Here is a 7,538-nt window from a genome sequence, read left to right as displayed (position 1 = left end):
GGGGGGGGTGGGGGAAGGGGACATGGGAAGGGCCTTCTGGGATGGGAGAAAAGAAGCCGGCAGGCGGGACGGCTGCAGAGGTGCCTGGGGGCTGAGCAGGAGCTCAGGTTTGGATTGGCAGCCCCGGGATGAGCTGAGGACCTGGCCAACTTGCGAGCAGCAGAGGCTCCCGTCTCGGGGCAGACGTGGTTCTTCTAGCAGCCCTCGGCACAGAGGGTGGACCGGCTCGGGGGAGGGGGCAGCTCAGGAGTGGGTTCATAGCACCTAGACGTCCACACCCACCTACAGGGGCACTGAGGCAGCAGGACATGGTGGCCCATGACCTCGGGCAAGCCACAGACGCTGTCTGGCCTCAATTTTTTCTGGCGTCAAGCGCAGATAATAATATTGCCTTCCTCCCACGCTCCTGCCCGGATTGGAAAGACCTGCCCACACATCCATGTCCCCATCCAGTGTGGGCTCCCAGCAGCCGGGTGTCTGTCCTTGCCTCCATCCCACACTGCCTCGGACACGCACAGCTCCAGGGGAACAGATGGAAGTTTCCAGGACAGGCTCTCTCCATCCCTCACCGCGTGGCCGTCCCATGCACACGGCATCTGCTCCAGCCAGCCCTCCCAGGTGACTCTTTGAAAGTGGCCCGTTTACAAAGTTACAGCTCCCGTTTGCATCACTTAAAGGGCAAAGAAAAAGGGACCCCGTCAACCTCAGCTGGAACGGCTTCCAACTTCTCTAAAAGCCAGATTTCACATTTCGAGGAAAATTACTTCTGTGCCTGCCGTGGGCCACTGTTATTCGGCTCAGACTATAATTTCATGGCATTAGCAAAAATGATCCCTTTTACAGCTCTGTAAACGTCCTTGGCCCACGGAACAGTCTTGACCTTCAGAGAGACAGTTACCGGGGGTGCCCCTCACCAGAGATCCTCCCGGGGCCAGAAGGCTCACTGGGGCTGCGGGCACCCTGCTGCCACCCTTAGGGGCCCTCTGGCTGCTCTCTGGGGGGCCAGCCTGAAGCCACTCATCTGCTATGCCCTTTATTTTTCCATGTTGTCAGGTGATTGGGTGTCTTCCTGGAGCAGGTGTTGAGGCCCAGGTAACCCTCAGCTACCTGGTGACCCAGACCCCCATCTCCCCTCTTGCCCGGGGCTGCTCGTGGGCTCTCTTGTAAGGGGGAGCCACAGTATCTCGGGGGGCTCTCCGTGGCGGCCTTTCCCCCTTCAGAGAGATGTCAGATCTTCATTACTTTAAGGAAAAACATGGAGAGAAGCCAGGAAAGATCAGGAAGGGAAGGAAGGGCTCTCACCCCCACAGGGAGGCCCCCAGGACAGGTTCAGGTCTGGCGGCAGGTCGGGGGTTCCCCCAGGACCACAGGCTGCCCGCGGGGAGGGCGCACAGAGCGGGCAGGGCGGCGGCCCAGACCTTGGGCAGTCCTGGCCAGGAGCTAATGCGAGGCGTAAATCATCTGTCAGTTTACCAAGTGACTTTCAAAGTTGTTGGAATGGAATAATTAAAAGAAATTGATATCATAAGAGAAAGCCATGTCTGCCGCCGCGAGACTGGCCTTCCTGACAGCTCGCCACCACACACGTCGCTGTCCCCACAAGGCCGCTGAGATGCGGTGCGCGCCCTGCTCGGGGCACCCAGGGCCCGGCGACACCTTCCCGCCACACTCTCCCCAGCACCCACCCGGGAGCACGCACCTGGGGATCGGCCTGGGGGCAGTGCTTTCTGCGGGCAGCCAGCCAGAAGGATCCAAGGCAGGCTCTCGTGGTTCGTCAACGTGCCACGGCTGGCCACAGAACCAACCCGGCCCGGGCGATCGATGACAAACGGCCGTTGAGAGCCCCCCCGCCTTGAGCCCGCCCCTATTTCTTATTGTTGACTTGCATCACAGAGACAAAGAAGTGAAGTCCGTCCGATCCATCAGCTACGTAACCGGAGTTGCTGCTTGGGGGGAGCCCGTCTGCTGGGAAGAACTTCCCCAGACAGCAGGCTGCTGTCCACAGTGCGAGCTAAGCTGAAGCCAACAGGCACCAGGGTAGAACTGAGGGAGGCCTTCTCTGTCTGAGGGCCCCCAGCCAGCCTCACCCCTCCTTCCACGTGAGGAGAGGATGGCCGTGGTAAGGTCTGCCTCATTACTAACGTTTGTTGGCCAGTTACTGTATCCCGGGTACTGGTGTGGTTCTGTTTTGACCCTTTCATCATATAGCAACCCCCTCTGACTTAGTTTCTCTCATTAAGCCTCCTTGTGCAGACAGGGAAACTGAGGGGCAGAGAATTGAGTAATTAAGTGGAGATCACACCAGCCAAGCTCACACTTGCTCTGAAGGAAGGGTCCTGGGAGATCACAAAGGGGGAATGGAATACTCTGGAAAAGCTGACCCGCAGTTGGGTAGGGATGAGCTGGAAGAAGCATATGTCCAGCACGAGGCCAACCTTGGTGCTGAGGTAGTCCCGGGTCTGAGCCTGGATCCAGCACTTTCCAGCCAAAGGGCCTTGAGCCAGTTACTTAACCTCTCGGTCATCGTCCTTACCTGCGTGTAGGATCCAGGGTTGTCCAGATGGCTCCTGGCATCCAGTCAGCCGTGGGGAGGCCAGCTGTTGGGATGAGTGCTGCCATCTTGGCATGAAGATGTGTCCGTCTTCCCCAAGCCCAGGGACACGGGTGTCCTCGGCTTTCTCTCACACGGGTTTGCAAGTGACAGAAGTACTTTGAGGAAGCAAGGGCCCACCTTGGCCCCTGAAGTCTACCTCTCCCAGAAATGAAGGCGCACCTCACGCCGGGAAGGGCTGGGGTGACCCTTCCTTCCCTTCCCTTCCCTTTGCCTTCTGGAAAGCTCAGTAGTTTCTTACTTAGGGTCAGGTTTTACTTGGTTCTTGTAGCTCTGAGCTGTATCAACCCAGTTTCATCCCGGAGGGAGCTTCTCAGAGGTCTGCCTGGGCTCAGTGACGGGCTTTCTCTTCTGTAGTTAGTTCAGTTTTGAACATGGCCACCAGCTTCATCTGAATTCTCTGCTCCAGCCTCAACTTTGGCCTCATAAGTTACCAGTCCCTCACCTCCTGAATCACACCAAAGAAAAACAAAATAGGTGGCATGGGGCATTCCCGTCTGTTTTCGGTTTGCATTTTTACAAACGTTTTTTCCGTCCCGATAGGGGGTATCTGAGTGTCCAAGGCAGGCGTGTTGATGGGCCATGGAAATTAGGGTCCACCTTAATCATACACAGCACTGTGGGCACTTTCTGGGGTGGCTGGTACACTGCAGGCCTTAAGGTTGGATCACCTGATCTTCGGTGCAGATGCTGGGAACAGCAGGTCCGTCTAGAGAGGAAAGCCTTTCAGATTTGTATTGGCTCCTGTCTACTACTTGTCAGGGCCCAGGGTTGAACTCCAGTGAACGCCTCACTTAGGAAGGATTGGACACTCGACAGACCACATATTTATCTCTCTCTGGGTCTGGTCAACACGTTCCAAAGCTCAAGCCATTATGGAAAACAGGCTTGGAAAAATGCATATTCCCCTCGATATCTCAGATGAACAAGTTGGCCCTTCAGCAAATATCCCATTGTCCCAGCTGCGTGGACACCTCCATAAAGCCCCCCCTTCATCGGCGTGTATAAAAGATTCCCTATGCTTCCTATATGTGCCCATGACCTCATCTTTCCTGCCCAGTCCACTTGCTCTCAATGGACCCAGTCACAGGGCTGATCTGTTTGACGCCACTGTTTGCTCCGGACCATCTGTTGATCGCAGTCAGCACACAAGCCCCGCTTTGCCGGCCCGAGTACCTCGACGTCGGCACCGCTGGCCGCCCTCTTCCTCCCGCACGTCTCCCCTTCCCTCCTTCGCCCTCCTCATCCTGGGAGCAGACTCGGCTGCCCGCGCAGCGCCCTGTGGGAGCTCTCGGGAGACGGTCATAAACCCGGCTCTGTTCTCCGGCAGTTTCAGGCGCAGCTGGGCCCAGACCCGCCTTCTCTTCCTTAAAGGTCACAAAATCTAATTAGAACCATTGCTAACTGTATATTCTCGTTGTCGGTAAGCCTTAAATAATAAAAATCAGACCAAATGAGACTAATCAAGGGAGATGGAAAATCGATGTCATATTTGTTGCAAGTAATTTCCTTTTAGAAGAGAAAAGGCTCTTAGGAGTGGTTTGTGAATTTAAAAGATGTTTACAGTTGCATCTAGACGTCGGAACATCAAAGTCAACCCCAAACGGAATTTCGCTGGATGATCTCTCTCTTTATTCCCGGAAAAGCCAGGGCTGTTTGGTATAAAGGCTAAAACAGGGTGACAGCCTTCCTTGGGTCTTCTTTAAGTAGTTCTGGCTTTGCCACAAAAAAAAAAAAAATGGTAAAAGCGATCCCTTAAGACAGGAGCAAAGAGCAAGTCATACATGGATTTTTTTTCCCTTTCTTCCATATTTTTCTGAGTAATTACCTTTGACTAAACGCACACTTAAGAAAAAAAAAAAAGCCCTAAATAATCAGAGTGCGACAGAGACACGCAAAGAAGGCACAGCAAAGAAGAAGATTAAAACACTTCTTCCAATAGTTTATCCTTTTGCTGAAATACCGCAAAAATAGTGGTTGACAACTGTGGGTAAACACCCCTGTTCTCTGCTGGGTTCTGCACGTGTCCCTGATCATGGGAGTCATTTGTGCCAAGACGCCCAGTTGACCTCACTCCCCATAATTCCTTGCTTTCCCCCAACAGCTGGAAGGGAGCCCCCCTTAGAGGGAAGGCATTGTCAGCATCACACCTGGATCACGAGGGAGGGAGCACCGAGCGCCCGCCACGGCGGGTCTCCAGAGCGCTGGCGGTTCTTTTCACAATTAGAAATGCCCCAGTGGAAAACCCGGGCTGAAGTTACGTTCTTGGCCTCTTGTTCTGCAAAGCCTGACCTCCTGCGTGTGGATCCAATCACCCAACACACGTTTCTGTTGGCACCGAGTGGGGGGGCGGGGGGCATGCTCACTCATTGCCCCTCGAACCGCAGGAGGCATCCTACTGCGGGGACACATGCCCTGGAGGCCACTTTCAAGAAAAGTCACCTGCAAAGCTGTTTTGGGCTTTGGCCAATTGTCTTTCCTTTCTGCCTCCGCTCCTCCAGCCGGTTCTTCTTCCTCGTTGCTGGTCTCAGGCCATGGCTACCGGCTCGGATCGCTTAGAAACACATCTGCGAGAAGTTTGGAACGCCCGCCCTCCTGCCCCTTTGCCCACCGACCTCACAACAAGTCCGGCCCCACCTGAGGGGAGTTCGATATCTCAATGACACTGTGGGCGTGTCGTTTTGTGCGTGGGATTTCCTCCCTTCTGGCATGTTCTATAGACAGGAAGGAGTGCCATCAAGACAGGTTTACCTTTTTCCCCCAACTGGATTTAAATTATGCATGAGTATTGATATCTCAGTTAGACCCCCGTGGACTCCTGCTTCCCTTTACTATCCCGCCTCATTAGCCGTGGACTTTCCAAGCCCCAGTCTCCGCGCGTCTGCTCAGAGCCACCGCGCACACATCGTTCGCGACAGGGCAGCACGCGGCCCCTGGTCGGCCGACGGGGTCCTGCTCTGCCCCCGTCCCCAAGGGTCCGCGCTCAGCTTCGTCCTTCTAATAGCCCTGGGGGGGGTGGCGAGCGTGAGCCCTCCGTCTGCCCCCTTGCCACCTGCTTGTGTAAGATGACAGGCGTGTCCCAGAGCGTGGGCCCCTTCTGGGGAAGCTGGCGCTAAGGAAAACCACTTGGCCCAACTGGCCCTCAGTGCTGGGTCTTCCAGAGACCTCTGCCCCAGGCCGCCGTGAGGATGCTTCACCCCAGGCTGCCACCATACTTGCTCTCGAGCGTCTCCCCCCATGCTCAGGTCACCTCAGTAAGGGTGACACCCAAAAGCTATCGGCCGTGACCTCCCGGACCAGGTTGCGGTCACTCAGGCACATCCGGGGGTAAAATTCACTCTTCACCCGAAGGAGTCAGAATCGACACTGCACGGCTCCCCCCCCCAGCCACCTCACCAAACTAGTCATTTGGACAAATGAGTTCGTGCAAATAAAATTTGGAAAGGAGCTGTACAAACACCCTAAAATAATCCGCTGTCTTCAAGGGTGTGCTGGTCTGCCTGCCACGGAAGCTGACAAGCTCTTCTTTTCTTTGCTCCAAGAAAATTCCCAGGGAACTCACTGGGCACTACTTGGGAAGACAGTTCGAATGGTTTCATGGACTGGAAAGTACTAGAATGGAATAATTTTCCCTAAAAGCACCAGAATTCAGACTTGGCGCTAATTCAGACACTGTGTCCCCCAGTTAGGAAGGTTAAACCATACATCACACTCCGCATATAAATTCCAGATAACACAGAATCATCCTAGTGTTTGGCCGCCAAGAGATGACATTATTTTCTTCAACCTGTTCAACCGAAAGAAAGAGAAAATCCAGTCCAATTTAAAAGTAACAACTTCTGAAAGATTATTTATTTCGTGACCAATAAAAAATGAAACGCCTTTCTTCTTTAGGCCCCTGGCCCTTTGGGGAAATCGTGTTTCTGAAAAACCTTGAAACTAGAAGGCAGAAAACATTATTTAAGTAATCCACGGATTTCCAGAGAGCCAGGGCTCGACCGGAAAGAACACTTGTGGACCAGGGGTGTTTTTATTTTGCAGATGGGGAGGGGTCCCCACGGTGACTTCTGGTTGGGTTCAGAATGTCACCTCAAAGAATAATTCCAAATCTGAAGTCTCGAGATGCGTCAGACAAAAGGGCGCTTTCATTATTCCAGCTCCGAAGGGAGAAATCCATGTTCTTGTTGGCTCCCGCAGGGGCTGGGGGGTTGGGGGCCGCTGGCGGGCAGATCGGTGTAATGTCCCTGTCTCAAGACCACTGGGGGCAGGTCGCCTTTGACGCAAACCCTTCTCGCAGCTTCCTCTGCGGCCAGGAGGCTCGCGCTAACCGCCAAGGCGTCAGGACTCCTGCGGGCTCACTGCAGAGCGGCAATTTTCTTTTGCTTTGCTTTGATTTTCTCCATCCTGGCAATTGAAGACAAACAGAGAAAGCCATTTTCTTCTCCCCCAGTCCAAACACCTTTGCCGTTTTGTCAGTTTCTGGGCTCGCCTTCCCCCTAATCCCGAGGCAGGGCCAGGGATGGCCGGACTTCGACCGCCAAGCTCCCCTTGGCCAAAAAGAGCCACATAACGCCCCACGCCCCACAGCCACCATCTCGAGCGCCCACGTGGACAGGATGCTGTGCTAGGGGCTGCCTAGGGTCGGTGGTGAGGGAAACAGGAGGGCCGGCCCGCTCTCCGCTCCAGAAGACGGGGCGCATGTGACAAGCAGGGTTTGGTCACCTCAGATGGGGAGGCAGGTCCGGGGCGGGGAGTCTTCACGCGCCTAGACAGTTAAGCCGGCAACAGCGTGCACCCCCAGCTTTAGTTGTGTACACAATGGGATTTTTCCAATATTATTTAATGTTTAAAGTTGATTGAAGTCAATTCACCTTTTAAACTTAGCCTCACCCTAAGCAATAATCCTTGAAATCGCTCACTAGCCGGT

This window comes from Ailuropoda melanoleuca, chromosome 13 (assembly GCF_002007445.2).
Source record: "Ailuropoda melanoleuca isolate Jingjing chromosome 13, ASM200744v2, whole genome shotgun sequence".
NCBI classification, from domain to species: Eukaryota; Metazoa; Chordata; class Mammalia; order Carnivora; family Ursidae; genus Ailuropoda; species Ailuropoda melanoleuca.
Note: the sequence above shows the minus strand (reverse complement) of the source record.